Consider the following 16,677-nt stretch of genomic DNA (forward strand, 5'->3'; position numbering starts at 1 on the left):
GTAAAAAAATTGTCAGTTGTGACAATTTTTGTGACATTGAGTCCGGAGTTCAGATATGGTTGCAGTAATTTGAGTTCGTTCTTCATCCTTGCCCAGATAAGGATAACCATTCAAAACATATTTGGAATTTACATCAGTTGCTAGCCAGAATTTGATGCCAAACTTGTCCGGTTTATTCGCCATGTACTGGATAAATCTACATCTTGATTTACAAGGCAACAATTGTTCATCAACGGTTATTTCTGGTCCAGGATTATAGCATTAATAACAGTTTTCCATTAGCTTGTACCAGGTTTCAGAAGCGAGAGCAAATTTGTTAGTGGCGAGACGATCAGCTATGGTGCTTTGGACATCGAATCTGAGATACCGCATTATTTCCCGGAACCGATTGCGTGACATTGTTTCTTAGAACACAGGTGGTCCCCAATTCTTGTTCCACAAATTATCTGCACAAAGTTTTGAATGGCCTAGTGCTCCACGGACATACAGAAGCGCAAAAAAGGCATCACGTTCTTCCAGAGTAACATGCCAGTTACTATCATCTCTAAGTTGGCATCGTGCCTGAGCAACTGTACATGATTGAATGTGTTTCACCATTGATTCATTCACCATCAAACGCCACGCTGAAGCAGGATTTGTTCTTATATTACGACGAGCAAATGACGTTGGTCCATTTGCAGTGGTTACAATATTTCGAGCTCGCGTGCGACCTGAAGTGGAAGCGGTGCTGCTAAGGTTCACAGGGGTCCAGAGAATACCGCTGGATGAGGTATACTTCTCATTACTGCTGCCAGCAACGTTGTTGCCTCGTCCTTGACCACGACCACGTCCACGTGAGCTTCCGGCTTCCCGCATAGGGATCACATTTCCAGAATTGTGCTCGACATCACTATCACTGCTTTCAGAGAGCAACGCGTTCTGTAAGTTCACATCAACGTTAAAATCTTCGTCACTGCTATCATCACCATTTATATCTGATTCCAATTGTTCAAGGAGGGCAAGGCACTCTTGTGTACTCAATCCTCTTCCTCTCGGCATTGCAATGGAGAGAGAATATGCTCCGTTCTGGATTTTATTTTTTCCCCTGAGTAATTGCAATAAGAGCTGCGTGTTTCCCAATGCGCAGAAAACGAAAACGTGGCATCGGGAATTCGAAAACGGACATTCGCTTAAAAATATGTCGTTTTTCTTATGAGGGTCAAAATGACCCCAGTTGGCTGTTTTAGGTATATCTGCGATTATTTATTTAAATAATTAATGTAGAAATATGAAAAATTGGCATAGTATACTTGGAAACATTTTAGAAGAAGTAAAAAAATATCAGCTTGGAAGCTCAGCTGTATGTTAAAAAAAAAGCGGAAAATTGGAAAAAAAAGCACAAAATGACCCCAACGGCGCTTCTAGTGTTAAATAATCTTACAAATCAAATCTCTGTGATGCGAACGAATACTGAGTGTTTTTACAAACAGTCGCATTTAAATAACAATTGCGACCATAACAAAGAAACGATTATGTAACATTGTAAAACATTTTTTTCTCTAATAGCTTAAACTAGTTATAAAGTTTACTAGGGAAAAAACTTAATCAGTCCATTCAATACGTATGTAAGCTAGTTCATACATATATACCGAAGCAATTCAACGCTTCCTTTTTCCCTCAGGCATTCGTCGGGAATGAGTTATCGGTTATTTAGCCTTCATTTTACTTATAGCGTTGGCCAGGATACAAAAAAGGAGGAGAGAAGGATATCACATATACAGCGGAGCCTTAAGTAGGAGTCGAATCCATACCATTAGTTTTCAGCTCACACTTAAATAACCCGAAAACACGGTAAGAAGAGCAGAAGACGCGAATGTAATAAAACCGAAAAAACATTTGAACCTGACAAGGTACTTTAATAGTACTCAACAGCGCACTTTAATAATAATAAATGCTGATTAAAATGCAGCCTTAGACCAAAGACATAACTTCAAAAAGCATAGTTTCGAATTTAACTTCCTTCAAAGCTTAATACGATGCAGCATCCTTTAATATGATTTAAAGCATCCTTTAATATGATGCTTTGGAATATTTTAATCCTCTTTTTATTATTATCCATATTCCTGCGTTCTTTTTACCTCAAAAATCTGTCTAAAATATCAAATATTTCATGCCGAGATGTAAATTCCATTTGTTCTTAATTTAAACAGTCGTATAACTTCTTCAGAAGACTTATCGACCTCCTCAGCTTAACGTGCTAATCGAATACAAGAAAAGTAAAATCACACTAAATGCTTGCTTGTAAAATAGGCTAACTTCTTGCAGGCTTAAGAATTAGAATACGTTGAATATGTGCAACACAAGAGTAAATTAAGTACGTAGTAACTCGGCTGTTACTCATGCTTGACTTCTAAACATAAATACAAACAAAATACAGAAAAACTCACAACAGCTAGCCCTCTCAACGAATACGGTAGACGACGCGAGGTATGGCGGCGCTGGTTGCGTTTTCAAATCTTTCATGTTAATACTTTCTTACTCTATTTAAAACCCGTCAAATTTGTATTTCTGGTGGAGTTGAAGAAAGAAGCAGAAATACAGAATAGATTTAATATAAAAATAATGTTTTAATTAAAATTAGCCATACAGAGTATGTGCGCTTAATGACAGACTTTTTAATATCATTGATGAGGCAAAACTCTTTACTCATAACCTGATATATTCGTACAAACGTATTCTGCAAACTTTGTATTTAGATATATTTTCGTTAGGGCTGAGGTTTTAACCGAGCTTTCTTGTGAAATTGATATCAATTGAAGGCTGAACTTTTATCTATTTCTAAAATGCAAAAATGGCGTGTTTCAGTATGTATATATTATCTCGTGAACCGTGAAAGTTGGCTATAATAGAACTACGAAAGTTGGCAGAGATGCCGCCAAAGTTGCGTCATTCGTTTCTGTCGAATTCTGAGCCGCAATTCTATCTTAAAATGGTCGTCAGTCTCTCTGACCATTCCACAAATAGCCACTGTTGCGAAAGATTCGACCCGCTTCGTTTTTGTTCTTTGTAAAAAAGATTACCTCTATTATCTACTTTTCCTCATTGAAACAGATGTTTTTCCTCTGTATCAGACTGAAGTCACAGAAGTGGTTCTACAACCTCTGGACTCTGATTTGTCATAATGCAAGAAATAAATGCAGTAAAAATAGTTATTTTATATTCTTGTTCGTAAAAAGAAAAAAGTGGCTTATCAAGAATCAGTTGAAGTTATATCAAACGAAAGCTTAGACTTCGAGAGTGGTTTATAATATCCCGCTTATCCATAATTGGCGGCGTTAAACTGCGTTGCTTTGCGACATTTTCACGGTCTACTGGATAAATGCAAAGTACCTGTGTTTCTTTTCGAAACTTGAAAATGTATTATGATAGTTATGAAGAAAATGCATTTTAACAGTCGCGAGTGTTCAAATATGTAAAACAATTTGCATTTCACTCAAAATTTATCTTCCAACTTAAACTTGTTTTGTAATCTAAAAGTTGCAATAAGCTATAAAATTTAATTTAAATATGTTGCTCTTATATAATAGTAAAATTATTAACATTTAGGGTTTTATAATAAATGATTATATTGCATTAGGCTGTAGAGACATTAGGTTATTTTGAAGCAGGAGACATGAAAAATGAGCAATGCCCTCGCCGGACTCAAACCTTGGACCTCTCGTATTCGCGCCGAGCATGCTGACCATTACACTCCGAAGGCATGCTAAGAAGGCTAGAGAAATACCTTATAGAGTTATGTTAGACCTTAGCTCGATGAAATGTCTTCATTTCACATTTAAGAATTATTAAAAATTAATTTGAACTGGGAAGAAAATATTAAGAAATAATTTTTGCTGTTGAAACGATATCATGGCCTGCAGCCCATTACGAAAATCCAAAGCAGATTTGCATCCTGAGCTACGAAAATTTAAGGGCTCCAGCATACATCATAGTTGCAATTACCTGTGTAGTTTCCGCATGTCATTAAATTCAGAGTTTAATATCTTGCTGTTAACTGGAAGCTTTAGTAATAACATAAAAACATACATTTTGCCAGGAAAATGTACCATATTCTGCATTCCTGTGAAAATATAAGCTAAACTTGTATAGATACAAATATTTATGCACTGAGAAACAACATGTATATCATCGCAATCATCATAAAAATTTACAACATTCCATAATTCCATATCTATATGCATACCAGAACCTGGGAAACACTTATTAATACCTTATTAACAATTTTTGTGCTTTAAGAGACTCTGCAAATATATATGAAGCAATTCAGCATTTTCTTCGGGCGTTTCATAAGGGACTAGTTGTATTATTAAATATTTGATATTCTGTTTTACAATAAATAAACACAATGAAAACGAAAATGTATCGTAATTTCTGTAATACTTAGTTTACTGGTTTGATCAAACTTGCTTTCTTGTTTTTCAGATAGAGATAACTACTTTCGTTAGGTTAATTTCATTATAGGTATCGACCGTTATCTACCTAAAGGAAAGGAAGTCTATGTGGAAGAAGTTCCAAGAAAATCGAATACAGGTTACACATGGGGAAAGCAGCCGGCCTGCTCACCTAAAAAGAATCAAGCCGAGGTCAAAATACCAGTAATCAAGCAACTTTACTGCTCACCCACTGGTGGGGCCTAAAAAGAATCAAGCCGAGGTCGAAATAACAGTAATCAAGCAACTTTACTGCTCACCCACTGGTGGGGTCTTTGGTACATTGTTTTCGTTAAGCACATACTGTATCTATTTTAATTGATATATCTTCAGGTATATTTACATTTCTCTTGTTGCGGACTGTTACTTGCGTTATGTTCTATGAGTGATGCTTACAACTTGGCAATTCATTTTTGATAATAATTAATAACCAACTATTACCAATGTATATTTTATTTATTCATAACATACCAAGTTGCTTCCTAAGATATGTATTTTGTCTGATAGATTATTTTATTTTTAATTTCTGTAAATTTTCAAACTGTTTTCTTGTATTTTTATCGTAGTAAAAGAAGTCAATGTATAAGCCGACCAACTAACATTTTTGTGCTTCAGTATCAACTGCAGCGCATGCAAATGCTCATTTCACTTGCAGTATTAAAGTAATTATAATTACTGATTTTGTAAGTCGGGTTAAACTGGGCAGATACACAGACAATCGTTCCCCCAAAACTGAATGGAATTATCAAAATTTCAAAAACAAACGCACGAACGGTCACTCTTACCACTTTGGTATGACAGATAACAAGCACATTGAGAGCTTCATTCTGCTTCCAGTTCTGGAACTATGCAATTACTACTGCAAGCGAAATATGCTGTTGTAAAGAAAATGTAGTAAATTGCGTTCATGTCGTAAAGGTAATGTGGCGAATTTCGCTGCGGTGTGAATAATTATCCTGTATTCTACGAGACAATTTGCGCATATCGAGCGTGTTCTAAGAATGACTGATGAAGTGGGGAAATTTATCGATTTACTCACAGAGGCATTTTGGAGTTTCGAAGGCTACTGCCACATTTGCAAACTCAGTTGTCATATTGCCGCGCAATCCGTATGCTTTCATTTTGCAAGTTCCTCAAAGGCAATATGTGAGTGGATATAGAATAGATTTCCTAAAACTACAGAATACGGTACATGCCAAATCTATAATATAGTACATATACTCTAATCTCGTTTCATACGAGGTAATATAAACCTTACTTGTGCGCTTCCAGGACAGCCGCATCACTGCAAGAGCACAAAATTACTTTTTTTCTGAATTTTATTCCTATCATGTGCGCTTTATATTTACATATTTATAACCTTTGAGTTCTATTCAATTAATTTTCTTTAATATATGTGCATAGATAAACTCAAAGTCATATAAAATAATCAAAATAATATAAAATAATATATAAATCAAATTTTAGGAGATTTCTTGTATTAGTGAATCCATATATCCATTAACAGAAGAAACATATATCCATTAACATATACCATTAACAGAAGAAACATATATCCATTAACATATACCATTAACAGAAGAAACATATATCCATTAACATATATTCAGAATATTAACTTCAAAATAGTGAAGAAACAGTAGAAAATAGATAAAAAATACGTTGCTAGCAGAAATTGCCTATCACGTGTGTCTTAACAGGAAGGGGTCATAGTTTTCGTCAGGAAAGGGCAAAGCCTCAACAGAAAGTGGGCATCGTTTCCATCAGAGAACAGCAAACTTACTTATAACAGTAATATATATATACACCGAAGAGCCATTACATTATGACCACCCTGTTACTAACATGTAGTACCACCTTTAACCGTCCAAACTTCCAGCACTCGGCATGGCACTTACTCCATAAGGTGCTGATATGTAATATGAGGTATCTGGTACCAAGCGCTCACCAACTGGTCCTGTAATTCCCGCACAATGCAAGGAGGTAGCGTGGCAGCACGAATTTGGGTTTCCAGGTGGGACAAAAAATGCTCTATTGCAGGGGTTCTCAACCGGTGGTACGCGTACCACCACTGGTACGTAAAAGTAAAATAGGTGGTACGCAAAGAAGCAAAGTATTTTTAACTAAAGGTTTTAAATTTTTGTTTAGTTGGTACGCGTTAGTGAAAAGGTTGAGAACCGCAGCTCTATTGGATTAATGTCAGATGAATTTGAAAGCCATGGCATGACTTGAAAGTCACTGGAATTTTTGTCGAACCACTCCCTGATGATTCCTCTCTTAAGACATGGTGCATAATCCTCTTGTTAAACACCATCCTCTGCCGGAAATACTGTTGCCATTGAATGGGTGAACCTAGTCTGCAACCATGTTCACAGCGCACAGACGTCAGATATTATTCTATGGGGTGTGCTCCATAAACACTTTGCCCACACCATAATACCCCCGCCACCGGCTTGTCTCCATTCAACTGTACATCCGGGAGCCAGTGGTGCGTTTGGAAATCGTCGTATTAGCACACGCTCATTGATGAGATGGGCCAGAAAACGCGATTCGTCGGACCATGCAACTATCCTTCCTTCTTCTAATGTCGAATTCCGATGTTTTTGGCCCATTTCAGACTCAGCTGGTGATGACGTGCCGTTAGTGCAAGGACAGACTTCGGCCTCCGGCTGCGTAAGCCCATGCACAGCAATGTACGCTGCCCAGTGTGTTGAGAAACACTGTCTGGGTTGCCACTGTAGCTTTTCGGTCACGGCGAACAATGCGTAGCAGTCTCCGCCCTCCTCTGCAATCAATGCGCCATCGACGACTTGTCGTTTCACCATTCAATTAACCATTTTCGATATGTACTCACAACAACTGCACGTGAAGAGCCCACTAAACGCGATGTTTCTGATATTGATGTTCCTTGATGACGATACTCTTTCCCTCTTGGTGGGGTCGTGGAATGTGAGTTTCTGGTCGCCCCGTCGACTCGGAATGCAGTGACTAGCTGACTTCGCCGATTGGTTCGCGGTCCCACGGAGCGCTTCTTGAGCCTGGGACTTTCAATCTGTGTAAAGCGGTTCCACCGACCGCGAGGTAACGAAGTCCTTTTCTCTGGTGTTCCGACGTTTAGCGTGGCAGCACGAATATCCATTAACAGAAGAAACATATATCCATTAACATATATGCAGAATATTAACATCAAAATAGTGAAGAAACAGTAGAAAATATAAAAAAAATACGTTGCTAGGAGGAATTGCCTATCACGTGTGTCATAACAGGAAGGGGTCCTCGTTTTCGTCAGGAAAGGGCGCGCCGGAAAGCCTCAACAGAAAGCGGGCCCAGTCTCCGAGCCATAACGATTTGACCTTTATCGAACTCTGATAAATTACTGCTTTTCCCATTATGTCGCTAATCACGCTATGTTTGGAAAGAATCGAATCGAATCGGACTATAATACTCCGTGAATATCGTGTAGAGCGTGACGTGTCCAGATCAATGACGCATATTGCCATAAAGGCACATAACATGAATGCAGTCATGATAAGTTGGATCTGGAAGTGAGTAGCAGTGAGTGGAGGCAAAGGGGGCAAAAGGATCATAAAATGGCCGATGATCACAAATAAAGACGGGCTGGAGTGTATGAAAAAGCAAGTCAATAAGTGTGGTAAAATTAACTGTCAGTGTTTAAAGTAAGAAAATCTCCGCATAGTGTGAAAGAATACAATGCAAAATAAGTACAATAAAAGACAAACAAATGCAAAAACAATACGGAAGGAAAATGTGAAAACTGACTAGGTGATAGGAATATCAGTCGTTTTGTGATTTGCGGCAAATGGCCTTAGATAATAGTCCTCTTCAAGTATTTTATAGTTGAAAAGATTAAATGAATTTAAGTACTTACATCAGTGCTTTATCGAAGAATTTTATGTTTTTTCTTTTTAAGATAAGTTTCAATGGTGTCAGTCTGAGATTTGCATGAAGTGTGAGATTTCTGACATAAGCATTAGTGTCAATGTGAAGGAAACGATTTTGAATTTTCTGTAATTCTAGGAGATCATTTTTTGTAGCAGAAGTCCATGCAGGTTAAGCATAAATTAAACTGGTCTGATAATGGAGGTGTAAACAAGATGTTTTTTCCTGAGATCCATACTTGAGTGTTTTCCACGACGAGAATTACACTATTGATAACCTTATTTGCTTTGTTTCTAATCTTGTTAATATGATCATTCCATTTTAATTTAGAATTAAAAGTTATACACCAATACTTAGCAGTCTTGACTAAAGGAACAGTTTCTTTGTATAGGGTAAGCTGATGAGTAGGTTTAGTTCGGGACTTTTTCCTCCTAATGATAAGTAATTGAGATTTCGTCGCATTAGTCACAGTTCTCCATAAGATACACCATCTCTCGATACGAGCTACTTGATCTTGTAGTTTTTTAATCGCATGGTTAACATTTGCAGATCTAGCCACAAGAGCCGTATCATCAGGATAACATCCAAGGAAATAGTGATGGTCAAGATTTTCCTTGCGGAAATCGGCGACGTAGAACATATAAAGTATACGGGATAGATCCTTGGGGGACTTCGGCTCTAATGGGTCTAATGTCTTAACAGTCATTTCCTTGGGTTACGATGAATTTCCTGTTGGAGATGAACGACATCAGTAGGAGTTTAGAAAGAAAATGCATAGCTGCTTTATATACTCCAACATCCGCTTCGCACGCGCAGTGGTTTTATTCCTAGGCGAGCCCATTGTTATAGATGGAGGGTGATTATAATGTAATGGCTCTTTGCTATATATATGTATGTGCACTAATACCACGAAGTTATAGGATGGGGTGAACCGACAAAAAACGCGTAAGTGGAATTTGCACAGCATAAGGTCTAGTTCTGCATGCAAATGCATATCAGTTTTAGTTAAATAAGGGCTGAATGCTAAGAAAACTTTCTTAGAAGGTAAAGCGTATAATAGCGAATGAAGCTTTGATGAAATTCAATGAAAATAGTGTTAAAATAAATATTCAAATAAATATGCCTTAACAAGCTTGTCCGACGGCTCAATTAGTTTTTTTAAATGTAAGATTTATTTATAGCAAGCTAATTTTTTAATCGTTGTGTTGTACCTAAAACGCGCACCACAATACAGTGTATATTCAATTTCTAGACCTTCTGTCACGTTTGCAAGTGTCATATGCTTTTCTGATGGCTTTGGGTCTGAGCTGTTGGCTTCATCAATTGCGATTAGCTCAAACATCTCTCTAAGTAACTCGACTGTCAGCTCATTGCTGTGCGAGTAGAACTACTTGCTGACGTTTTGACTATGAACTACGAGATCTAAACGCCTGCAAGAATCATAATTTCTTTTAGTACATGAGTTACTTAGTAGTTTTTGATGCTGTTTTCTCCTTGGTTTTGAAAAAATGTGGAAACATTTCTTGCAATCACCATTTTTTGTGCGAAATTTCATTCCAAGACTCTCCAACCATTCTTAGACATTTGAAACACTGATTTGTCACCAACAGTCTAGCACGATGAACCCTTTTTTGCATTGTAAGTTTATTGCAGATGTGCAGACTCCCGTCTCATGTAACTATTTTGATGATCCTTTTGTCCATTGTTGAAGCAATCTAGCTGTATTTGAAGGGAATAAAATCTTTCATGCATGAGCCGAAATGAAGTAAAGTGGAAGAAGGGTAACTGGATGTATTGTCGAAAAAATTATTTTTTTAAATGGAATTTGTTTAGACTGCAGTAACATTTCACTTCCGACATAAAGTGGGGAGAAAAACAGTCGTCAAAGATAGATTGGATTGGATTGGATTATTAAATTATGGCAAAGCACACTAGGGCTATCTGCCTGAAGGGAGGGATGCCTTCGTGGAGGACTTTCTAAGGGAAACTGGCTCGTATACACGTTACACATGGGGAAAACCACGAAAACGCCCATGCAGCCAGCCCGTTCGCGGGATTCGAACCTCGGATCGAACTACCAGTGTTCAGCGTCTTTACCGCTCGGCCGCTGGTGGGCCATCAAAGATTGAAGTCACCCAGTCTACCAAGGAATCGCATAACATTGAGTTCGCCTCAATCGAAGTATTATTGTATATCATTTCAGTGAAGTTTCTGTTACAATATGTATGGTTTGGTTGTTTAAAGTTATAACTGGAACACAACTAATGAATTAATTTTTAATTACAAAAATTAGACTTCTGGTGTTTACTTGTTGAACAATTGTATTACCTTGTATATTATTAATTGTATCATACATTCGCAATGCTAGTGCATTTATCGATCCCTAAGTTGACATGTGCTGTTTGTGAGATAAATCTACATATAATTACAACTATAATTTGTCTACCTATAATTACAACTATAATTTGTCTACCTATAATTACAACTATAATATTATAAGGTTTATGTTAATTTTTCTAACAGTTAATCTTTAGTTAAAAATTACTTCTGAATTTCAGCTTACAACTTTCGGCCAGAACGTATTTTTCAGAATCGCGTTTGAATGCAAATGAGGAGAAGTATTTAACTGTGAAGTTCTACTGATTTCGTGAGAGACCAGTGATTCTGATTAGCGCCCGTTCGCCTTCTTAGGCTACTTACTACTTCTTAGGCTCTGTCTTAAGCTATTATTACGCTCGGCCGTACTTTAGGCCCTTGATAGCTTATTTAACATTAAGAGGCCAACTCTGCTAGAATCTTGATAGCTTCGGTTATATCTTTTTGGTTAAGATTTGTTAAGTTTTAGTCCTTAGTTTTCTGAGTTCAATCCCAAATGTAGGCTTTATTGTAACTCCAAGAAAGGAATCATCTGTAAAACTTTATTTGGAATAATAAAGGGTAATTTAACCCTTCTCACGTTTTGTTCTCTGTCTCACGAACTCAAGCGATTATTCGCTTATCAATTTTTAAGGTTCAACTTTAGCTACAGATTAAAACACTTAGGAATTTTACAATATCTTAATAATGATATGATAAATTGCATGTGCTATACGTTTTATTATTGGCTGACTAACCAGCAAAAGTGGATATTTATTTTTCAATTTTAATCAACGAATTCTGTTATTTGTAAACAATTTGTTGCCACTGCCGGAAGTAAAATACTTTTATATTTCACGCTTCAGCGTGTTGCCATTTAGTAAAGCCTAAAATGTTTCACAGAATCAACAACAACTTCTTATATTTCACACAATACATGATAAAGTGAATGTGTGAAACAAAACATCAGTAAAGCTGAAATATATTTTCTGTTTAAATAATTTTAAGTGAAAAAATATTGATTCCTAAGTTATTTCATGAAATACTTCATATAATTCACAATATGTATCTAAAATAATTAGAGGAGGAGGAGCCTCCGTAAGATTTGTCCCTCCGGGCATACAATTTTATAAACAGGGCAGTGTTCGGGGTTTATTTGTATTCAGCTGTACAAATCAAGTTAGAGAACGCATATATTTAAAACCTCGAAAAAAGCATTTGAATGGCCTTTAAACTTCAGCTATGTCAACAGAAAAGTGGTATTTGATACACAGATTCCTCATAACTTGAAAATTTTTTAATCCGTACCATTTAATTGGTTGTTAATCATTATTAGCGCAGTTTAAAACTGTGTCCCTGTGCTCTGAAGAGGAGCGATTTACGCATTTCTTTATTCGTGAATAATTTCCCTCTGAGCATTAGTATTCCCTTTTAGCACATTAACCTTATCTCGACTTTTCTCATTTATTCTCAGGTAATGTAAGCCCCGTTCGTTAAGTTTTTCCCAATTTCTTTTCGTTTGCTTGTGTTGTTATCCGGTAATGCCACTCCGCATCTTCGTTCACTTTTCCTAAGTTTCTCATCCTTTGATTGGCTTAAGTGATTGTTTGTGTTGGTTGCTATCGAGCCACGGCTGAATTTTGTAATTAAGCACCTTTAACTGAAAACAAAAAAATAAAAAATTATTCATGTTAAAATAAGGAGAAAAGTTTTTTATTTTGTTCGCAACTGAGATTTACATGTGTGACAGTATATTTGTCATGAAATTCAACTGGTCTCATTTAAATCAGATCAGTTCAGAAAAGTCAATTAGAGCATTTTTATTCTACGCAAATTCGATGTCCAGTCCGAATTCTGTTTAGCTGCATGGAACAATACTTGACATTTATTTGCATGAGACACTACTTGTTAATTAATGGCCATTTACGGAATAACTATGCTGTTTATTTCCTTTCGTATTGCCCTCATTATTTAAGAATATGATTAATGTTACTTTGAAATAATTAATAAAAATACACATTCATGTTGTTTGTTAAGGAGGTTATAGCGTATCCGATGAATAAGCCGATATTGCATTTCTGGATGAAATATAACTTTATATTTTGTACAGATTACATTTCATTTCTCAGTGAAGAAATTATACTTTCGTTTTTTTGTCGCAGTAAAGCGAGAAAGACCTGGAGTTAGTTTATTCCATTCAAATTGTTCAGTTTCTCAAATCTCCCGGCCCACCAGTGGCCGAGCGGTAAAATGGCTGAACACTGGTAGTTCGGTCCGAGGTTCGAATCCCGTGAACGGGCTGGCTGCATGGGCGTTTTCGTGATTTTCCCCATAGGTGACGTGCATACGAGCCAGTTTCCCTTGGAATGTCCTCCACGAAGGCATCCGTCCCCTTAGGCAGATAGCCCTAGTGTGCTTTACCGTATTCTCATTACACCAAAAACCCAAATCTCCCGTGCAAAACACGCGATGGTATCTTAATTCGCCAGAAGGCGTGAAAACATGTTCCTGATCTTTTCTGAGGTCTGTTTCTGAGGTTTCTGAGTTGTTATTTAGGTAATAGCGCAAAAAACTTATTAAAAGTCCTCAAATTTTCAGAATATGACAAATTCTGGCAGCCTTGCGCCTGTCACGTTTTCAGGCAACCATGCAGATAATACATTTTCTGCTTCAACAAGCAGTATCGTCATTTACACACGAATAAGATTTGAATGACATAATTTAGTAAGTTTTTTATTACTGTTATTTTATTTTCTCATTTAGAACGTACTGTATAATTAAGTAAGTTTTTAACTTCTATTATTTTCCTTTCTCATTTTGAATGTATTGTGTGTTTTAGGTTATCATGTTCTTAAGTTCTTATTTCAAGTTTCAAGTGCGTTTATTCGCGACTGAATTACGGAGAGGAAAATATAATATTGTTATATGTTCAACATTCACCATTAGTACATGGTGAATGTCGACATTGACCGTTGTAAGTCAGAAATAAGAGTATTTGGAAAATATTTCGGACATACACCAAGAGACTATGTGAATGTTGACATTCACCGTTGAAAGTCGACATTCTCCAGATTTCGGTGTTTCACCGTATCATATACATATTGACCCGTCGACCATCAGAACTGGCTGCCATCGAACCAAATTTGCGGAGATCTTGTCAAAGTTGTGATAATCATTTCTGTGGATTTCTGAAGGAACGCATGCCTCCTTATTTAATAAAAAACTAGCATTGAACCCAATTCGTTTTTGCGATTCGTAGAAAAGCTTTCTACTATTTTATGAGGCCCTCCGGTTTTATTGCAAGGTCTGATTAATACGCAGCTAGTACAAACTTCACGCAGGTTAATTGCTTCATTATTGTTCTATTATTCAATAAATATGATCGATTGTTTTGTCGACCATATTCAGCTGACAATTGCCACCAGCAGCTTAGTGGTAACATCGCTGAACACTGGTAGTTAGACTTGCGACCGAATCCCGGCCAACGGGCTGGCTGCCTGGTTGTTTTTTGTGGTTTTCCCCATGTGTAAACGTCGATACAGGATATTTTCCCTTAAAATTTCGTCCACGAACGCATCCGTTCCCATAGGCATATAGCCCTCGAGATGCTTTAAATAAATTAACCTAACCTAGCCATCAGCTGACCATTATTCCACACGGTTTTTTGATGGTAGGATTCAATAACCTTGAATTAATCCACTGTTTGTTATTCTGTAGAATACAGGTACTCACATTTGATTTTTTTTTCATATATGAATATTGTTGCGTGCGTACGGGTTCGTTACGAAATGAATACACAAGTCCGATTAAAAAATGATGAAATTTTATTATTATCACAACAAATATGATTAAATGTCCTCAAATAATAGTGCAATATCACAATATACCACAGTAGTTATCTTCTAACTACTCAAACGTCCAATAGAACTTAATTCAAAACAGCTAAAGAAAGCTAATCCGCGAATTCGCTACAGTCAACAAGAACAGTTTTCTAAACTAACTCTTAAACAACAACAAACTAAGTAACTACCACGAACTGAGAGGTTTTCCTACTTTTATAAGATTTTAAAATCACGCGCAAGAATTTTCTAGTACTTTCTCGAAATCAAAAAGAGATATTTATTAAATGTTTAATGCACGCGCTCTTGTATTTTCAATTTTCCGGCTTAGCTTTCTTTAAATATTCGTCACGCGCTGCACTGCGCGGGAAATAAAACCATTTAATTTATAATTGTACTAACATTAACTTTTTAATACCAAATTCGTAACACTATGTTGCTACGACCGATTGATTCATAACTTCCGGCAAGTCGCGTTGTTTGGCGATTCCCGAAAATGGCCCTAAATTAAAAATATTTAAAAAAATTCGACAATTCTGCTTTCACCAAATGGCGCAGAATGTGAAATGTTATGTTTTTTTTTTATGTCACTAACACTGGCAATACGAGTTCACATATTAAAATGAGATATAAGATGTCGGTTTTAATTCATTTTCGATCGCCCCCTGTGTAGGCATGCAATGTTTTGTAACCTCCCCCTCCCCCCCTAGTGTGTTGCTTACATTTCTTTGTTACTCATCTCTTGAGCTACCACTCACGACAGAAGGCGAATCGTCTGCTAAAGCTATGTATTTAGAGTGTTGGGACCTTTTGTGTTTTATGATTTTTGTCAAACGCTAGGCTCCAAAAATCTACACTTGAGCTCTGCAAACAGCCTCTGAGTTGTGTTTTTTCAGTTATACCGTTGCTAGTTATAATTACCCTGAATCCGTTAGTGAAGTAATCTTGAAAAATTTCATAGATATTTGGACAAGAACAATTTTATAGATATTGTTTGGACAGTTTATGTCTTTCAGTGTGCCAAGAAACTCCGGCCACCAGAGGGAATCAATGGATTCTTGGAAATCTAGCCACAACAAACGAAGTGCTGATTCTGTACTTTATACCTTTTTATTTGCTCTAGAACTTCACTGATTGCATCTTATTCGAGGAGAACCGAATTGGTGTGGGCTGTCTGTGTTGGACTTCTTTATATGATGCCTATAACATTTCGCTACACTGTAAAAAAAAATCTGTAAGGTTACTAAGAAAACTCATGGAAACTGGGATGCCATGGGTTATTTGAGTAACAGCAACAGGTGTTTTCTTTGTAACTTTACAAGAGTTTTGCCTGTAATGGTTACAGATCTTTTTCTTGTAATATCACAGCATATAGTTATGTAAGTAGAACATATTTTTCTCATGTAAAATCCCAAACAATATATCTGCAATGGTTACAGATTATTTGCATGTAATATTACATCAAATAATTATGTAAAAAAACATGTTTTTCTCATGTAAGATCTCAACAGATATATCTGTAACCGTTACAGGTTATTTGCTTGTATTATTACAGCACGTTATTATGTGAGTAGAAAATACTTTTCTTACGTAAAATTCCAGTGGTTGTATCTGTAAAGGTTTCAGATTATTTCCTTCTAATATCTCATTAAGTAATTATATGTGTGTAGAATATATTTTTCATAGATGAAATACTAAAGGATATGTCTATAAAAGTAATAGATTTTTGGTCTAAAATAATGCTTATTATAATAAAATACATTGAAATGCATATAAAGCAATGATATCTGTAGGTATATATATCATTTTGATTAATAATCGATGTGAGCTTAATTTGATAATTAAGTTCAAATTGATATGCTACTCCTTACATTAAATTACATGTATATCCTTTACATAAAATAATGGAAAGTCATCTGGAATTTATATTTGGCCTGTAAAATAGCTGAAAAAAACAGTATGCTTTATTTGCATGTTTTAGTGTCAATTATTAAGATATGTTCTAGAACTTTCTTTTTAGTAATTTTAGTTAAAATAGACACATGTTCCTTTAGATTTAACTTATATGAGTAAACGTGTTGCATGTTGATATGATCATATTATTACAATAAAAG

General features: G+C 36.2%; 1 protein-coding gene across 5 annotated transcripts in view; it reads right to left on the reverse strand.

The window, feature by feature from the left end:
• The window catches only part of LOC118192271 (atrial natriuretic peptide-converting enzyme-like), a 1,449,396-nt gene that overhangs the window by 814,321 nt on the left and 618,398 nt on the right, over positions 1-16,677 (reverse strand). The window lies entirely within an intron of this gene.

This window comes from Stegodyphus dumicola, chromosome X2 (genome assembly GCF_044657685.1).
Source record: "Stegodyphus dumicola isolate Sdum_Otavi_A_Nest chromosome X2, ASM4465768v1".
Taxonomy (NCBI): domain Eukaryota; kingdom Metazoa; phylum Arthropoda; class Arachnida; order Araneae; family Eresidae; genus Stegodyphus; species Stegodyphus dumicola.